This window comes from Lithobates pipiens, unplaced genomic scaffold (assembly GCF_037356315.1).
Source record: "Lithobates pipiens isolate NorthernLeopardFrog02 unplaced genomic scaffold, aLitPip1_a1.2 Scaffold_10, whole genome shotgun sequence".
NCBI lineage: Eukaryota > Metazoa > Chordata > Amphibia > Anura > Ranidae > Lithobates > Lithobates pipiens.
Window position 1 is genome coordinate 71,891,869 of NW_027507686.1, and position 19,492 is coordinate 71,911,360.

Sequence of the window (19,492 nt, forward strand, 5' to 3'; positions counted from 1 at the left end):
CTTTGGATTGGTATCCCACTCAAACTTGCACTGCTCCCAGCAAGGATATTGCTTTTCCCTCGCAAGAGATTATACCACTTGCAGGGCTTGACCCTCCTCAGTCTTTTACCCCTCCTAAGGGACCTATTGACCTTTAAAAGTCAACAGAGATTAGTCCTTACTGATCTATTCTCTAGTAGGGACCACACTCCCAATGACTTTCAGCAGTTCCGAGCCTGCTCATGGCACTAACTCTAGTGCCCTTTGCTGGTTAAACTAAATACTGAAGGTCCTATTATCTGCAAACCTTATCTAGAGACATTATCTACTGTAGTGTTGGTAGCCTTAGGTTGTCACTGAGTGGGGTTGTTCAGCTCAATTCCCCACTCATAAAGTCCACTCCCTGTAGAAACTTGGCTCCTTTCTTATGTGTAGCAGACTCTTCCATTCCCTCCTCTCTGGGGTTGTTGGGGGACCTCCTTTTTAGCACAGTTAGGGAGTCTGGAACCTGGGTAAGATACCAAGATGTTGTTTTACCAAAACGCCCCAAAGACTTTTGAGCAGTCACTGGTGGGGAATGGGATTGTACCTTCCCCTCACTCTGGAAGGGACAGGAGTAATCTCTTTTCTGGCAATTAAAGGAGAAGTCCAGCCTGAGTTTTTTAGACTAGGCTTCTCCTCTGGGTCACAGGAGTACAATTTGTTTTGCACTCCTGTGACCTGTTTTCAGCAGAGAGCGGTCCGTTCTCCGCTGATGTCACTGCCATCAGTCGAGGCTGAGCGTCATCCCGACTTCCCAAGTCTGGATCCCCCAGCTGCCTTGATTGATGGCAGTCTCAGCGAGCCGCTGAGACAGCCACTCCCTGCCCCTCCACAACTCAGCACTCCAATGAGTGTGGAGACGCAGAGAGGAGAGACACTGACTGACAGTCAGCAACTCACCTCTCGGATCTGTGAAAACTGAGCCATCAGCAATGTTCAATGGCTCAGTTCTCAGTGTAGAGACAGCGGGGAACAGCTGCAGCATCGGTCTGAGGTAAGGTAGGTAAGTATGAATCAAAAAAAAAAAAAAAACTTAAGTATTTTTCTCAAGAATAGACCATTCTGAATTAATCAGGAGATCCTTCTGTAGGTTGGTCTTATGCATTTATTCTTTAAGTATATAAACAGTAAAAAAGGGAGGACAGACCATATTGGCCCCATAGAGAATGAGGAAGGACATCTGCTTACAAAGGATGGGGTGATGGCGAAGGTATTGAATTTTGTTCTTCTCCTCAGACTTCATGAGAGAATCCGGGGGGGCTTCAGTAACCAAAATTGCAGTGTTCGTCCTCATGGCACATCACAGGAAGCACCCTCATGGCTAACAGAGGACAGAATTAGAAATACACTTGGCAAACTTAACATTAATAAATCACAGGGACCAGATGGCTTGCACCCGAGGGTACTTGGGGAACTTTTTATTAGGTTTTAGACAAAACAACAAACATAGAAAACGCAAACAACAAAATACAAAAAACAGCAATAGTGCCAGACAGTCTGGTCAGACAGGGGGTATACAATTTTAGGCAGTATACTCAATCATAGGAAATTACACAGACATCGATGCAAAAGATTTAACATAGGCATAATGGTATAATGTGCAAATATGCTACCAAGTCAGAGCAAGAGCATGTAACCAAGTATTAAAAATCTTTGGGGCACAGCACATCAATGGACAACCGAGAGTGGTATAATCAGCCCTGGGATAGGGTTAGTGGACTAGCCAACAATCTACCGCAAATTAGCTGAAAGGTTTTGTTCCTTTTTCTAAGTTCAAAAGTCAGTTTATAAAGTGGGATAGAATCATTAATAAGTTTTATCCAGAAGGATTTCAGAGGGGTCTGTGCACCCTTCCAGGACATTAGAATAGTTTTTTTAGCATAAAAATGGAGTATGCGGAGCAGTCTCTTGGCTTAGGATGATATGGGTCAATCACCAAAGATGCCTAAAAGGCCATTCTTGGGGTGTAGTAAATTTGGGAGACCCAACGTCAGTGAGGTGAAAGCACCCACTTCTTTCCAGAAATCCTGGACCATTGGGCACGCCCAAAAGCAATTTAGAAAGTCGGCCTCCTGGCCACAGCTGCGAAAACAGGCAGCTGAGGGCAAGAGACCCATCTTGTGCAGTCTGGCTGGGGTGAGTTGGGTCTGATGAAAGATCTTGATCTGACCGATGTGGTCCCTGGAGGCAATAACTGCGGTTTTATATGTATCTCTGAATTCTGGCCAGTCTTCGTCCATCAAAGACATATCCAGAGATGTCCATTTCGCTTGTGCTTTATGAAACCTGGGGTTAAAGTCAGACATTAGGGCTGCATAGTAGGTGGAAACTAGTTTAGTGGGGTCTGGGTGTCTGAGTAGTTTTTTCAACGGGGGCAAGTCAGTGGGGTCGTCCAGGGAGCCAAATTGTGTGTGGATCGCATGTTTGAGCTGGTAGTAGTAGAAGAGGTACGATCTTGGCAAGTCAGTCTAAGCGTAGCTGGGAGAAGGTTTTAAAATATTTAACCCCCTTGGAGTACCAGCGATTGGGGCCCGGGAGGGAAAACCATTCCTGAAGATTAGGGTTGAACCATATGGGTTTTTTTTGGAGATTTTATCCAAGTATAATAGTAATTATAAATTATCCTCGCGCCAAAATATTTAAACAAATCTAAAGAGAAACGTATGGTTGCAGCTAAAACACCGGCAGGGGCTCAAACCCTCCCCTAAGAAGGTATGCTGTGTATATGTTGAATGGTGTTGCGCTCCACACTTAATACAAATAAATAAATTGATATACGTATAAATCAATATATAATACACAGATAGAATAACTACTAACACTTTCAAAATAGTGAATCAGTGCCAACTCTGTAAAATCCAGTCGCATGCAATATAACGGTAAGGACCCTCTATAAAGTGCATCCAGTGCCAGAAAAATATAGCCAAACTATAATGTATATATTAGAGTTCAAAATTATGATGCAATCCAAATAGTGCATATAGTGTGAAACACAATATATAATAAAAATAAAAAATAAAAATGTGTATTAGCAAATATTGCTGCAATTAATATGCATGTTGCAATACGGATTGATGCTTTTTTGCTATAGACAGAGACACTATCACTACTATGGGATACTAATCATTGTTGCACTTTATTGGACATTGAATTTTTATTGCTGTGTTCATATTTGCTAATACACATTTTTATTTTTTATTTTTCATTTTTATTATATATTGTGTTTCACACTATATGCACTATTTGGATTGCATCATAATTTTGAACTCTAATATATACATTATAGTTTGGCTATATTTTTCTGGCACTGGATGCACTTTATTGATTACTGTCACTGGATGCACTTTATTGATTACTGTCACTGGATGCCCTTTATTTTAAGAGGGTCCTTACCGTTATATTGCATGCGACTGGATTTTACAGAGTTGGCACTGATTCACTATTTTGAAAGTGTTAGTTGTTATTCTATCTGTGTATTATATATTGATTTATACGTATATCAATTTATTTATTTGTATTAAGTGTGGAGCGCAACACCATTCAAAATATACACATTTTATCCAAGTATGTTTGGTTACCTTTGTAACAATATAGCGGAATAATGAAAGAGAGGTGTTAAGCATAGAGGTACCAGGGCAGGCAGGGACTCTGCCTCTATAAATGATATTATGCAAGGTTTATTGTTCCTAATTTTTACTGACAGTCTACTGACTGGAATGGTACCAGCAGATTTGAGAAAAGCCAATATAGCACCAATATTTAAAAAAAGGACCAAAATACATCCCTGGGGATTGCAGACCAGTTAGCAAAACATCAATAGTATGCAAGCTCTTGGAGGGGATAAGGGACTATATACAAGATTTTAGTAAGGACAGTGGTATCATTAGCAGTAATCAGCATGGATTCATGAAGAACCATTTTTGCCAAACCAATCTATTAACCTTCTATGAGGGGGTGATCTGCCATCTAGATAAAGGAAGGCCCGTAGACGTGGTGTATCTGGATTTTACAAAAGCATTTGACACAGTTCCCCATAAACGTTTACTGTACAAAGTAAGGTCCGTTGGCATGGACCATAGGGTGATTACATGGATTGAAAACTGGCTACAATTGTGAGTTCAGAGGGTGGTGTTAAATGGGGAATACTTGGAATGGTCAGGGGTGGGAAGTTGGGTCCCTCAGGGTTCTGTGCTGGGACCTATCCTGTTTAATTTGTTCATAAACGACCTGGAGGATGGGGTAAACAGTTCAAACTCTGTATTTGCGAACAACACTAAGCTAAGCAGGGAAATAACTTCCGCCCAGGATGTGTAAACCTTGCAAGAAGATGTGAACAAATTAATGGGGTGGGCAACTACATGGCAAATGAGGTTTAATGTAGAAAAATGTAAAATAATGCATTTGAGTGGCAAAATTATGAATGCAATTTATTCACTAGGAGGTGAATCTTTGGGGGAATCTAGGATGGAAAGGGACCTGGGGGTCCTAGTAGATGATAGGCTCAGCAATGGCCTGCAATGCCAAGCTGCTGCTAACAAAGCAAACAGAATATTGACATGCATTAAAAAGGGGATTAACTCTAGGGATAAATTGATAATTCTCCCACTCTGCAAGACTTTGGTTCGGCCTCACCTGGAGTATGCCGTCCAGTTCTGGGCACCAGTCCTCAGGAAGGATGTACTAGAAATGGAGCGAGTACAAAGAAGGGCAACAAAGCTAATAAACGGTCTGAAGGATATTAGTTATGAAGAAAGGTTGCAAGCACTGAACTTATTCTCTCTGGAGACACTTGAGAGGGGATATAATTTCAATTTACAAATACCATACTGGTGACCCTACAATAGGGATAAAACTTTTTCGTGGAAGGGAGTTTAATAAGACACGTTGCCTCTCATTAAAATTAGAAGAAAAGACGTTTAACCTTAAACTACGTCGAGGGTTCTTTACTGTAAGGTAGGCAAGGATGTGGAATTCTCTTCCACGGGTGGTGGTTTCAGTGGAAGGCATCAATAGGTTTTTTAAACTATTAGATAAGCATTGGAATGACCGCAACATACAAGGATATACAATGTAATGCTCTCATATAATCACACACTGTGACAGAGCGAGGCTCTGTCCCTATGAAATTGGAGGAAAACGAGACATAGACACAGAGTTTGCATATCTGCGGACTGCAAAACTACAGAGTGTAGCTTTTAAATGGAGAAAACTGCTCTGTCAGTTTTCTCCAGGTTTTGCTAGCTCCAGATGGGATTCTGTAGTTTGGAGATCCCTGAGAGTTATGGGTGGGACGGGATCTCCAACCCTGTGTCCGGGTCTTGGTGATAACGAGCAGGGTGTGTGCCCAGCTGCACATAGGCCATGTAAATGAAGGGCTGTTGGTAGAGGATGGTAGAGTGTGAGCAGCTTGCTGCTGCTGTTTGAAGACAAACCTGTGTTGGAGAGTAGTCTGCCCTGTGGGAGACTGTAGCCTGTGTAAGGGGGATTCTTTGCCCAGGAACTGGGAAAGGCTAGACATCCTTGAGAGTCGGGAAGACTACGGAAGCCAGTGAGTCCAGGGGACGGGAAAGAATTTGATAAGTCTGTTGGGAGCAAGCAGAGGAGCTGCTGACAAGAGAGAGAGCCAGGTGGCTTGGTATGCTTTCATTTATGTGTGCTGAATGAAGTTAAACCCCTGCGTGGGATTCCTGGATGGACTAATATTTTGTTTTCTTCTAATAAACGTGGGCTACCAGGCCCTTAACCATGCACGCCTGACTGATGTGGACTAAAAAATGCATCTACCAATTGAGCTTAATCACCCCAATATCACAAGTGGTGCTCGAATGCGGGCATGTAGACGGTGGAATCCGGGTCCTTGCTCCATGGTGAGTCGCATCAGGAACTACTGCTAGCTGTGTGTGGCAGCCAGGCGAACAGCATTGTGTATACGTTTATTTGATGGACTGTGTTGCATGCGGGTTGTGTACCTGTGAAGGAAGAATCAAACATCAGATTTTTTTTTTTTTCTTTCTCTGCTGAGAACTGTTACAAGCTGCTGTGTGCATGTGATTGCAAGGATGGGACGGTCAAAGCAAAAAAAGGAAGCAATCCTTGCTAAAGCCAGGGAGCGGCTATTGTGGCTAGAGGGTATTTCACCACATGCCCCAGCCACACCAGAGAATTTGTCTGAGTCTGACATCGCTGTGATCTGGGGTAAATTGATCATGTCACCCCGAGTTAAAGGAGAAGTGAAAGAGGATGTTGTTCCTGGCAGCCTGAGCCCAAAGGTGCCACAGCATGACGCAAGGAGGCCTCTGCGCTGCATTAGTTGTAGTGAGTGGGGACATGCTGTTGCCCATTGCCCCTTGTCACAGGAATGTTTGTGGAATAACCAAGCTGGATGGGAGGTTGATGAATTCTGGAGCTCATCTGCTAATGATTGTGATCAGCTGTGTCCTCAGAAGTGGTATCCAATGGCAACGAGTGAGAGCCAGTCATTGAGGAGATGCCAAGAAGTGAGCTCAGCATGGCCTGAGAAGATGTCTCCACCTTGTAGGACCAGTAAAAAGGGGCCAGTGACATGTGAGACAGCGAATGAATGGTTCAAGTGGAATCACAAAGAGTGGGGTGCACTGCAAGGGGCTGAGATCTTGGCCTCTGACTATGTGCAACCCATGCTGCCTACAGAGGAGGTGGGAGACTTCCTTGTAAGATTTGAAAAAGTTGCTGTAAAGAGAAAATGGCCTAGAGACCGGTGGCCAAAACTGTTGCAAACCTTATTGCGGATAGAGTTCCGGTCGGTTTACCATTTGATGGATGGGGACCAGGATGACTACAGCAAGTTTAAAGAGGAAATCCTTCTTAGAGGAGAGTTCCATCGTATCATGGGCCGCCAGCAATGCTCCAGGATGGGAGAAGTGTCGCCGGAAGACCAAGGATTTGGAAATCCAGAGAAACGTAAAGTTTTCCGTCATGGCCACTTAGGCAAAGGGGTCAGTCCCGAAAGGAGAGTACATCAGCTTGAATCCTGCATGAGGTATAGCCAACCAGCTTTGGAGCGCAAGTCTGCAGTTACCCCTAGCAACAAGGATCTTGTCTTACCTACAGGGGGCGTCTGTGGGTCCAGAAAGGCTGCAGTTTTGCTCCATGGCCACATGGGGGAGTCAGCCTATGGAGACACCACACCAGTGAGACAACGCACTCAAGTGAAGGCTATGACATCAGCTGCAGGAACTGGTAAGACTGTTTCAGTTTATGATGCTGAACCCAGTGAAGTGGAAGTATGTCCAGTGGGGAGATCCGCGGTACAAATGGACATAGACTTTCTGCATTGTGCTACCCAGAGCAGTGGGGAGGCGCAGCTTAAAGCCCAACTAGACGCAGGGCTAAGGACTGAAAAGGACATGGGGACTCTGCATGTGCCTGCTATGATCCAGCAGATGGCTGGGAAAAACGAGCTAGGGGTGACCAAAACAGTGCTGGTACCGTGTTCCCTAGTGACAGCTGCTGCAGGATTGCCCAGGGAAACTTCCAAGGAGCTTGCAGTGTTGGAGCAGAGAGTTTCCCAGGTCAGCTATGGAGCTGCCCAAATAGGCAAAAGTGCCCCTTTACAAAGAGCGGGTGCTGTGAAGAGTCGCTCAGAGGTTATGGTGGCTCATAAACAAACCACAAAAACGGCAGTTGTGTCTACATGCAATGAGAATGCTAATGATCGTACTAACAAAAGTGATACTATTGCTAAACATGATGAGTGTAATGACATTGAAACATGTATTTCTTGTAATGTCACATCTGAGAGTGAGGTTGGTAATGTGTTCACTACCAGTGACAAGAGTAGGAGATCTCCCATGACAGGCAGAGGCACAGGATTGTCCATGGAAGTCTCATGGGGTCTCCATGTGTTGGAGTCAGAGGCTGTCCAGGATGGCTCTGGTGCTATGCTGGTGGAACAAGGGGGGACTAATTCACACAGTGAGAGAGTGTGGGCGCAGCCCCACAACCCTACGTGTAGCCCAGTGGGCAAGGGGTTAATTCAGCCTGCAAAAGTTGAGTGTACAAAGCTGAATGTGTCTGTAGTGCCACCAGAAAAAGGTGTTCAGAATGGTGTGCTGCACCAAGCTTTAGGTGATGAAGCATCACCCCAATGCAACGTTGATAAAAGTGTGGTGTTAAAAAATGATCTGTATAGAAGTGACGAATGTGCAGTTGAAGCTAATGAATCCCAGGTTTCTGTGCGGCCTTCTACAGCAGGTGATGCAACGCTGTGGAACGCCCATGGTGGAACCACAATGGTCTGGGACAGCTGGGCCAAACAATTGCTAGCCATGCTGGGTAAGGCTAGCTTAAGTAACAAGGGTGTGGACACAACTGCTATGCCAGACAGGGGGATCGCAGAGCCATCGGAGGTTGAGGGCGTCTTGGTCCCTGCAAAGGTTGCTGCCCTCCACTCTGAAGAAACAGTTCAGGGCACTGGCATCGCAGATGTGTTGTCCACAGCCCCACCGCTAAATGATATGGAGTATCAAAGTGATAGTGTGACTTGTAATGACCTGCAGAGGCTCACGAACACTGGTGCAGAAGGGATAAGTGTGAGACATGTGTCTGACAGCTCTCCAGGGGAGAAACAAGCTGTGATGATGGGTACCTCCAAGGAGGATGAGGTCTCTTCAAATGTCTCACCCTCTCAACCTGCAGTCGCTGAGCCCCTCCATGTCTTGGACAGGGTAGAAGACCCTAGAAAGTTCTGGTGTTTAGAGATGACCGAAACCTTACTGGAAATGCTAGAATTGGTAAAGATGAACTTACTGTATACTTGGGTATCTCCGCCGCAGTTGGACCAGGTGGTGCTGCGTAGCACCAATGGGTGGAGCCAAGTGGTACAGGCAGTGCTGGGAAACCTTGACCAACAGTGGAATTGGTGGGACCAATGGTTACCCATTTGGCACAGGATCTCCAGATTCTCTGTGAGCGTACTTCTAGTTATTGATTGGTATGGAAGGCACGCGAGAGAACTGCTTGAGATATCAGAGGTCTCTCCGTCTGATGTGATGACTAGAAACATCTCTGCTGGTGTGGTCCGGGGTGCGGCGGAGCAGTTGTCAGTAGAGGGCGCAGATACTGCCTTTCCCGCTAGGCCTCATGAGAAGGAAGGGCCCAGAATGGACTCAGCAGTAGCAGAGATGCTTTCTGTCACTGGCCCAGAGGTACAAGTTGAGGTGCCTGGAGACACTGTGGGAGAAAGTGTTAATATTGGTTGCCATAACAATGTAATGTGTACACCTGGAAAAAATGGTTTATGCTTGGGTCAGGGTGGTTTGTTAGAACAGGTACCCATGGAGTGTTGGACAACGGGTGAGGTGGAGCTGTGCTATGGTCCCATCGGATGTAGTCCCTCCTCAGGTCTTCTTCTAACAAACACTGAATTGGAAAGCACTGATGATATGGAAAGCTGTGATCTGTTAAGAGTTCGTTCTGTAAACAATGATTTGGTTGCAGTGGGTACCAAGAAAAACAGTTTTGAACCTGAAATACCGATGGTGAAGGGTAAAATGGGTATTTGTAAGTTGAAAGGAAGGCTCAAGGAAGGCAGAGTTCCCCCAAGAAAAGTGAATAAGCCTAGGGACCCCAAAAGAGGAAGGCTGAGTATAGGACAATATAGGAACCTGTTAAGATCCAGGGGGGAATGTTCCTGGAAGCGCACCCGGAAAAAGGGTTGGGCCTACGTGGCTGACAGCCAGCACAGAGGTGTCCCAACCATCATGATGGGTGCTGGTGTTCCTCCCTCCGGATCGAAACAAAGGGGGGGGATATGTGACAGAGCGAGGCTCTGTCCCTATGAAATTGGAGGAAAACGAGACATAGACACAGAGTTTGCATATCTGCGGACTGCAAAACTACAGAGTGTAGCTTTTAAATGGAGAAAACTGCTCTGTCAGTTTTCTCCAGGTTTTGCTAGCTCCAGATGGGATTCTGTAGTTTGGAGATCCCTGAGAGTTATGGGTGGGACGGGATCTCCAACCCTGTGTCCGGGTCTTGGTGATAACGAGCAGGGTGTGTGCCCAGCTGCACATAGGCCATGTAAATGAAGGGCTGTTGGTAGAGGATGGTAGAGTGTGAGCAGCTTGCTGCTGCTGTTTGAAGACAAACCTGTGTTGGAGAGTAGTCTGCCCTGTGGGAGACTGTAGCCTGTGTAAGGGGGATTCTTTGCCCAGGAACTGGGAAAGGCTGGACATCCTTGAGAGTCGGGAAGACTACGGAAGCCAGTGAGTCCAGGGGACGGGAAAGAATTTGATAAGTCTGTTGGGAGCAAGCAGAGGAGCTGCTGACAAGAGAGAGAGCCAGGTGGCTTGGTATGCTTTCATTTATGTGTGCTGAATGAAGTTAAACCCCTGCGTGGGATTCCTGGATGGACTAATATTTTGTTTTCTTCTAATAAACGTGGGCTACCAGGCCCTTAACCATGCACGCCTGACTGATGTGGACTAAAAAATGCATCTACCAATTGAGCTTAATCACCCCAATATCACAACACATAGGTTGGACTTGATGGACTTATGTCTTTTTTAATCCTCACCTACTATAGAACTGCCATGATCCTTGGCACTCTTACTATGATAAGTTGCTGCTTCTTACACTGGACAGCTGAGTGTGTCATTCGTGACCACTTTATTTCTTGGATTCAATGTATTGCCAGTGGGATCTGTTGGTCCCCATGTTGAAGAGTAAGGTTTCATCACCTGTATTCCCCAGGATGGTCATCAGACAGTGCTCACTGAACCCCGCTGTAAGGTCTTTCTAAGAGGAATGATAAAAGCCTTGGATGTATTTTTTGGGCCCAATGGGAGAAAGATCCTCTTTCAGTAGCTGACCTGCAGTCATCTGGGGAAGTCTCTTTAGATTCCTTTATTTCTCCTATCCTCTCTCAGAAGAATGTTTCTAGTAATAGCACTAGGATTCCTATCTCTTGCTTCTCAGCAGAGGATGCTGGCATTTTCCAGGGGTAAGTTGGATAATTCCTAAATCATATAGTTCGGAGGTGGTTAGGCAGTGTAAGTTGCACCACAGGAACAGTTTTGGATGTTGGTTGGAAGGGGCTCTTCTTATCCCTATAGTCCAGTAGTTTGGATTAAGGTATAAACTCAGCTTTGTCTACCTATGCAGGCGCTGTTTATTTAAGGGTCAACACATTCAAATATTTTCCAGCTATGGGGTTTTTCTCTTTCATTCATTTGGTTCGTATGTGGCGAGGAATTATCCGCATGGCTATCTTGTTAAGGGATTAGTTCACTAGAGCTTCACAGGTTGCCACTGGAGTCCTCTTCCAGCCCTCTATGACGACAACACAAAGCTGGTGGATGTTAGAGACCTTGGACTCATCCACCTTTCATTTGAGGATGCCCCACAGCTGCTCAATAGGGTTTAGGTCTGGAGATGTGCTTGGCCAGTCCATCACCTTTACCCTCAGCTTCTTCATCAAGGCAGTGATCATCTTGGAGGTGTGTTAGGGGTCATTATCATGACACCATCTGAACCGAATAGGTTTTATCTTGGTCTCATCAGATCACAGGACATGGTTCCAGTAATCCATGTCCTTAGTCTGCTTGTCTTCAGCAAACTGTTTGTGGGCTTTCTTCTGCATCATCTTTTGAAGAGGCTTCCTTCTGAGACAACAGCCATGCAGACCAATTTAATGCAATTTATGGAATATGGTCTGAGCACTGACAGGCTGACCCCACACCCCTTCAAACACTGCAGCAATGTTGGAAGCACTTATACGTCTATTTCCCAAAGACAGCCTCTGGATATGATGCTGAGCACCTGCACTCAACATTTTTGGCCGACCACGGCGAGTGGAACCTGTCCTGTTAAACGCTGTATGGTCTTGGCCACTGTGCTGCAGCTCAATTTCAGGGTCTTGGCTATCTTTATGTAGAGCAACAATTATTATTTTTTTTCAGATCTTCAGAGAGTTCTTTGCCATGAGGTGCCATGTTGAACTTCCAGTGACCAGTCAGAGAGTGAGAACGATAACACCAAATTTAACACCCCTGCTCCCCATTTACACCTGAGACCTTGTAACACTAAAGCCGCGTACACACGGGCGGACTGTCTGTCCAACTTAGTCCGCCGAAACACATTTCAGCGGACAGTCCGCTCGTGTGTGGGCTTCAGCGGACTTTTTCAGCAGACAGTCTGGCGGACTAAGTATTTCGGAATTTCCGTAATACAGTCCGTTCAACTTTGTTTTCAGCGGACAGTCCGCCCGTGTGTGTGCCAGTCCGCCGTACTTTTGAAATGAGCGGACTTTTCCTGCCCGGAGAAAAGTCCGCTCATTTCGAGCGGGTATCCAGGTAGGCGGGGCCCGCGAAGGAGATGTCACTGGCCCCGCCGCCTGGTATGGACTTAAAGGGGAACCCCAACGCCGAAAAAAATCGGCATGGGGGTCCCCCCAAGTCCACAACAGACCCTTGTCCGAGCACGCTACCCGGCTGGCCAGGAAAGGGGGCGAGCGAGCGCCCCCCTTCCTGAGCCGTACCAGGCCGCGTGCCCTCAACATGGGGGGTGCCTTGGGGAAGGGGGGGCCGCACGGCCCCCCCACCCCAAAGCACCTTGTCCCCATGTTGATGAGGACAAGGGCCTCTTCCCGACAACCCTGGCCGTTGGTTGTCGGGGTCTGCGGGCGGGGGGCTTATCGGAATCCGGGAGCCCCCTTTAATAAGGGGGCCCCCGGATACCGGCCCCCCACCCTATGTGAATGAGTATGGGGTACAATGTACCCCTACCCATTCACCTGTAAAATAAAAGTCCAAAAAAAAAACACAACACACGAGATAAAATACTTTATTGCACAGCTCCGGGGGTCTTCCGTCTTCGGGGGTCTTCTCGCCGGACTCCTCTGCTATCTTCTTGTAGCTCTTTAACTAGCGGAGGAGCCCAGCTTTCTTCCTCGCCGCCGGCCTCTTCTCCCGACTTCGGGGGTCTTGTCCCCCTCTTCAGTTCTTCTGCCGGGCCACCGCGCCTTCTTTTAGCTCTTTTACAGGCGGTGGCCCGGTCTTCTGTCGCCGCCGCCTTCCGTTCTTCTTGTTCTTCTCCTGGAGATGTTGACTCGACGATCTCTCCGGCCACAATGCCAGGGACACACTGCGCTGCCACTTATATAGGGACAAGGGGCGGTGTCACATGGCCTTATGTCACATGGGTTGGTGTCACATGGTGACCCCGCCCCCTTACGATGTCATAGTCCCCATGTGACATCAACCCATGTGACATAAAGCCATGTGACACCGCCCCTTGTCCCTATATAAGTGGCCGCGCAGCGCGTCCCTGGCATTCCGGCCGGAGAGATCGTCGAGGCAACATCTGGAGAAGAAGAAGAACGGAAGGCGGCGGCGACGGCGGCGACAGAAGACCGGGCCACCGCCTGTAAAAGAGCTAAAAGAAGGCGCGGTGGCCCGGCAGAAGAACCGAAGAGGGGGACAAGACCCCCGAAGTCGGGAGAAGAGGCCGGCTGCGAGGAAGAAAGCCGGGCTCCTCCGCCAGTTAAAGAGCTACAAGAAGATAGCGGAGGAGTCCGGCGAGAAGACCCCCGAAGACGGAAGACCCCCGGAGCTGTGCAATAAAGTATTTTATCTCGTGTGTTGTGTTTTTTTTTTTTTTGGACTTTTATTTTACAGGTAAATGGGTAGGGGTACATTGTACCCCATACTCATTCACATAGGGTGGGGGGCCGGTATCCGGGGGCCCCCTTATTAAAGGGGGCTCCCGGATTCCGATAAGCCCCCCGCCCGCAGACCCCGACAACCAACGGCCAGGGTTGTCGGGAAGAGGCCCTTGTCCTCATCAACATGGGGACAAGGTGCTTTGGGGTGGGGGGGCCGCTCGGCCCCCCCTTCCCCAAGGCACCCCCCATGTTGAGGCCACGCGGCCTGGTACGGCTCAGGAGGGGGGGCGCTCTCTCACCCCCCTTTCCTGGCCGGCCGGGTAGCGTGCTCGGACAAGGGTCTGTTGTGGACTTGGGGGGGGCCCCCACGCCAATTTTTTTCGGTGTTGGGGTTCCCCTTTAAGTCCATACCAGGCGGCGGGGTCAGCGACGTCTCCTTCGCGGGCCCCGCCTACCTGGAGACCCGCTCGAAATGAGCGGACTTTCCTCCGCGTGTGTGGGCGAGTCTGTTCATTTCAAAAGTAGGGCGGATAGTACGGCGGACTTAGTACGCTGTATTAGTCCGCTCAAAAAGTGGTGTGTGTGGTCAAGTCCGTTCAGTGGAAAGTACGACGGACTGTCTGTCAGACTGTCTGACGGACTAAGTTGGCCAGACAGTCCGCCCGTGTTAACTACTTGCTGACCGCGGGCCGTCAAATGACGGCCAGGCGGCGCAGCTATTGCGGCGGGAGGCCGTCATATGACGGCCTCCCGTTTAAACAGGGATGCGCGCGATCGTGCATCCCTGTTTCTTCGGTGGCGGCGTGTCACGGAGACTCCGCTCGCCACCGAAGGGGGTGAACAGCCATTCGTTATGGCTGTTTACCACGTGATCGGCCGTGATGAAGTCACGGCCGATCACAGATGGTCACACCCCGCACGTGCACGGCGCATGCGCGCGATCGCGAGCGCGCTGCGCGTGCACGTCGGTGGCGGCGTGTTCCACGGGAACACTGCTCGTCACCGACACTGGTAAACAGCCATTGGCTGGCTGTTTACCCACGTGATCGGCTGTGATCCTTTCACAGCCGATCACTAAATTGTAAACAAACCGCGGTAACGGGATGTTACCGGGTTCTCCTCCTCACACACCGATCGTGTGTGAGGAGGAGATTGCGGTAACATCTCGTTACCGCATACAGTGTACACCAAACATACTGATTGCCCCCCCCCAATAAAGAGGACCTGTCACCACCCCTCATAGTATCTGTCAATCACAGTCCATCAGAGTACCTGTCCCAGCCCATCAGAGTACCCGAGTACCTGTCCCGGCCCATCAGAGTACCCGAGTACCTGTCCCGGCCCATCAGAGTACCCGAGTACCTGTCCCGGCCCATCAGAGTACCCGAGTACCTGTCCCGGCCCATCAGAGTACCCGAGTACCTGTCCCGGCCCATCAGAGTACCCGAGTACCTGTCACGGCACATCAGAGTACCCGAGTACCTGTCACGGCACATCAGAGTACCCGAGTACCTGTCACGGCACATCAGAGTACCCGAGTACCTGTCACGGCACATCAGAGTACCCGAGTACCTGTCACGGCACATCAGAGTACCCGAGTACCTGTCACGGCACATCAGAGTACCCGAGTACCTGTCACGGCACATCAGAGTACCCGAGTACCTGTCACGGCACATCAGAGTACCCAAGTACCTGTCACGGCACATCAGAGTACCCGAGTACTTGTCACGGCACATCAGAGTACCCGAGTACTTGTCACGGCACATCAGAGTACCCGAGTACCTGTCACGGCCCATCAGTGTACCCGAGTACCTGTCACGGCCCATCAGGGTACCCGAGTACCTGTCACAGTCCATTAGAGTACCAAGTACCTGTCACAGTCCATTAGAGTACCGAGTACCTGTCACAGTCCATTAGAGTACCGAGTACCTGTCACAGTCCATTAGAGTACCGAGTACCTGTCACAGCCCATCTGAGTACCCGAGTACCTGTTCCAGTCCATCTGTGTACCAGAGTACCTGTCACAGTCCATCTGAGTACCCGAGTACCTGTCACAGTTCATCTGAGTACCTGTCACTGCCCTTCAGAGTACCCAAATACCAGTCACCAAACCATCAGAGTACCTGTCACCAGGCCATCAGAGTACCTGAGTACCTGTCACCAGGCCATCAGAGTACCCGAGTACCTGTCACCAGGCCATCAGAGTACCCGAGTACCTGTCACCAGGCCATCAGAGTACCCGAGTACCTGTCACCAGGCCATCAGAGTACCCGAGTACCTGTCACCAGGCCATCAGAGTACCCGAGTACCTGTCACCAGGCCATCAGAGTACCCGAGTACCTGTCACCAGGCCATCAGAGTACCCGAGTACCTGTCACCAGGCCATCAGAGTACCCGAGTACCTGTCACCAGGCCATCAGAGTACCCGAGTACCTGTCACCAGTCCATCTGAGTACCCGAGTACCTGTCACAGTCCATTTGAGTACCCGAGTACCTGTCACAGTCCATCTGAGTACCCGAGTACCTATTTGCAGCCCATGTCTCATAGAATATACGTTGGGGTGTTTACTTTCCAAAATGGGGTAATTTTGTGGGTAATTGCACTGTCCTGGTGGTCCAGGACCTTCAGAAGTGTGATGGGTAGGAATGAAATAAGATGTGTCATTTATGCTCCTAGAACGCCTGAACGTACTACTTCAATGTTCGGCCTCTCTATGTGGCCAGGCTGTGTAAAAGTCCTACACATGTGGTATCACCATACTCGGGAGGAGTAGCAGAATGTATTTTGGGGTGTAATTTTTGCTATATACATGTTATGTGTTAGAAATATCTTATAAATTGACAATTTTGTGTAAAAAAAAATGCGTTTTAATTTTTTTCCACATATTCCAAAAACCTCTGGAAAAAAATGAACCGTTCAAAAGACTCATTATGCCTCACAGATTATACGTTGGGGTGTTTGCTTTCCAAAATGGGGTAATTTTATGGGAAATTCCATTGTGCTGGTACTCCAGGGCCTTCAAAAGTGTAATAGGTGGTTGAGAAATGAGATGCGTAATTTTTGCTCACAGAACGTCTGAAGGTACTACATCAATGTTAGTGCTCTGTATGTGGCCAGGCTGTGTAAAAGTCTCACACACGTGGTATCGCTGTACTCGGGAAGAGTAGCAGAATGTATTTTGGGGGGTAATTTGTTGTATGCATATGCTGTGTGTGAGAAATAACCTGATAATATGACAATTTAGTAAAAAAAAATAAAAAAAAATAAAAAATCTTCATTTTGCAAAGAATTGTGGGAAAAAATGACAACTTAAAAAAACTCACCATGCTACTTACTTAATACCTTGGGATGTCTACTTTGTAAAAAGGGGTCATTTGGGGGGTATTTGTACTTTCCTGACTAGTTAGAGTCTCAAGAAATAAGGTACACCTGATGTACTGAAGGCCTGATCAGAAGTGATGAATTTTCAGTGATTGGCACCATAGATTGTAGACTCTATAACTTTCACAAAGACCAAATAATATATACTAATGTGGGTTATTTTTACCAAAGATATGTAGCAGTATACATTTTGGCCAAAATTTATGAAGAAAAATTACTAATTAGCAAAAATTTATGACAGAAACGAAGAAAAAGGCATTTTTTTCACAAAATTTACGTTTTATTTTATTTATAGCACAAAAAATAAAAAACCCACTAGTGATTAAATACCACTAAAAGAAAGCTCTATTTGTGTGGAAAAAAGGACGCAAGTTTCATATGGATACTGTGTTGGATGACTGAGTAATTGTCATTCAAAGTGTGAGAGCGCTGAAAGCTGAAAATTGGTCTGGTCAGGAAGGGGGTGTAACTGCACTGTACTGAGGTGGTTAAAGAGTCACATGATACCGGGGAGGGGAAATGGCTAATTGGTCCAAATTTGGACATTTTCACTTAGGGGTGTACTCGCTTTTGTTGCTACTGGTTTAGACATTAATGGCTGTGTGGAGTTATTTTGAGGGGACAGCAAATTGACACTATTTATACAAGCTGTACACTCACTACTTTACATTGTAGCAAAGTGTCATTTCTTCAGTGTTGTCACATGAAAAGATATAATAAAATATTTACAAAAATGTGAGGGGTGTACTCACTTTGTGAGATACTGTATCAGTAGTTCAATTCCCCTTTATAATGGATATACACAAGAAAGAGTAGCCATTTGCATGCATATGTGTACAAAATCACCAAATCTATCTTTTTTTTTCTGTTATATACAGAACCAAACTAGACATGCACAATTTGAAAACACTTTAAATCAGGGGTGGGCAACAATCCTGTAAGCTTATTGTTTTCTATACAGAGCTGCACTATATTTTGTACTCCAGTTTTAGTATATCAGCCCCAAAATCTGCATTTGAGCATTTTATATGTTCAAAAGGAGCATGTTGGCATTAGTCTGATGTATAAGCAGCAACGATGCAGGCATTGAGGGCTGTTGAGGCAATTTGTAAACACAGTGGGGTTGATTTCAAAAAGGCAAAAAAGACTGTTGACCTTTCAAGGGAAGCTGCATTTTGCAAGGGAGTTTTTCACAGTTTCATTAATGTGGTGAAATTTAACTATGCAAAGAATACCCAATCATGTGCAAGGAAAATAAAAAAACAGCATTTTTACTTGCACACGATTGGATGATGAAGGTCAGCAGAACTTCACCTTATTCCCTAGCCAGGCGCAACCTCCCTTGCAAAGTGAAGTCTATTTCTCTTTAGTAAACCCTGCGTGGAGCAACAAAGCAGCTGATACAATTGCCGCCTTCTATACTGATAGATCTCACATATTCAGGATCAGCATACTTTTGTAACTCCACGCAATCTATATAAATGTTGCTATGGTCCCATTTGTTGCCTTTTTACCCACATTATAATTATATTAGCTTCAAAAACTTTGTCCACCTGGCAGATGACATGTCTCTTATGCCACCTCAGAAATGCCACAAGTAGCTTTTGGGTATCTCCCTGGTGACACAGTAATACTGTACATATTCTGGTATACTGGTGGTATCCATGTTATCACAGTGGTTGTTTTCTTTAAAAAAAAATTAAAATAAAAAAGGCATATAATTAAAATAAAATGGGTTATAGTTTACATCTATATTAATGTCTATTATTCCACATTGCCTCCAATTTTCATAGGTATATAAATCCACAGCCGATGTAGACAGGGCACATGAGATGTATGATGGATACTCCAAAGTTACAGACTCCAAACCCTATCAGTTTCTTACACTGCGAGACATTGTGATCTTAAGAAAAGAGGAGCGAAAATCATTTGTACAGATAAACACACGGTTGACAGGTGAGTAATGCTAAGGCTGTAAACTCCTGGACACAATAGAAATGCCTGCAGGCTTATTAAATAGAATAAAGTGTAGTCAGCCATTGCAATCAGCCAAATATCAAATTACTGTTGTGAGATGAAAAAATAAAGTATGTTAATAATACCCATAGTCTTGTTATCTGCACCACCGTGTCAAGAGCTGCCCATCACAGTTCCTGGCTTCAGCACCTGCTTCAACAACTTTTTTCTACCCAAAACTGGGGTGTCCGTTTTGAGCAGGTTTGCCCTTTAACCATTTCAACTCTGGAAGGATTTAACCCCTTCCACACCAGGCCATTTTTTGCGATACAGCACTGCATCATTATAACTGACAATTCCGCGGTCGCGTGACATTGTACCCAACCAACATTTATGTCCTTTTTTCCCACAAATGGAGCTTTCCTCTGGTGGCATTTGATCACCTCTGCGGTTTTTATTTTTTGCGCTATGAATAAAAGAGCGACAATTTT

At 46.6% G+C, this 19,492-nt stretch overlaps 1 pseudogene across 1 annotated transcript in view; it reads left to right on the top strand.

Annotated features, from left to right (window-relative positions):
* Positions 1-19,492, top strand: part of LOC143925429 (dipeptidyl peptidase 3-like) — a 70,499-nt pseudogene that overhangs the window by 44,652 nt on the left and 6,355 nt on the right. Inside the window, exon 13 of the transcript XR_013261976.1 lies at positions 18,839-19,001. The product of XR_013261976.1 is annotated as a dipeptidyl peptidase 3-like (transcript). The remainder of the gene's footprint in view (positions 1-18,838; positions 19,002-19,492) is intronic.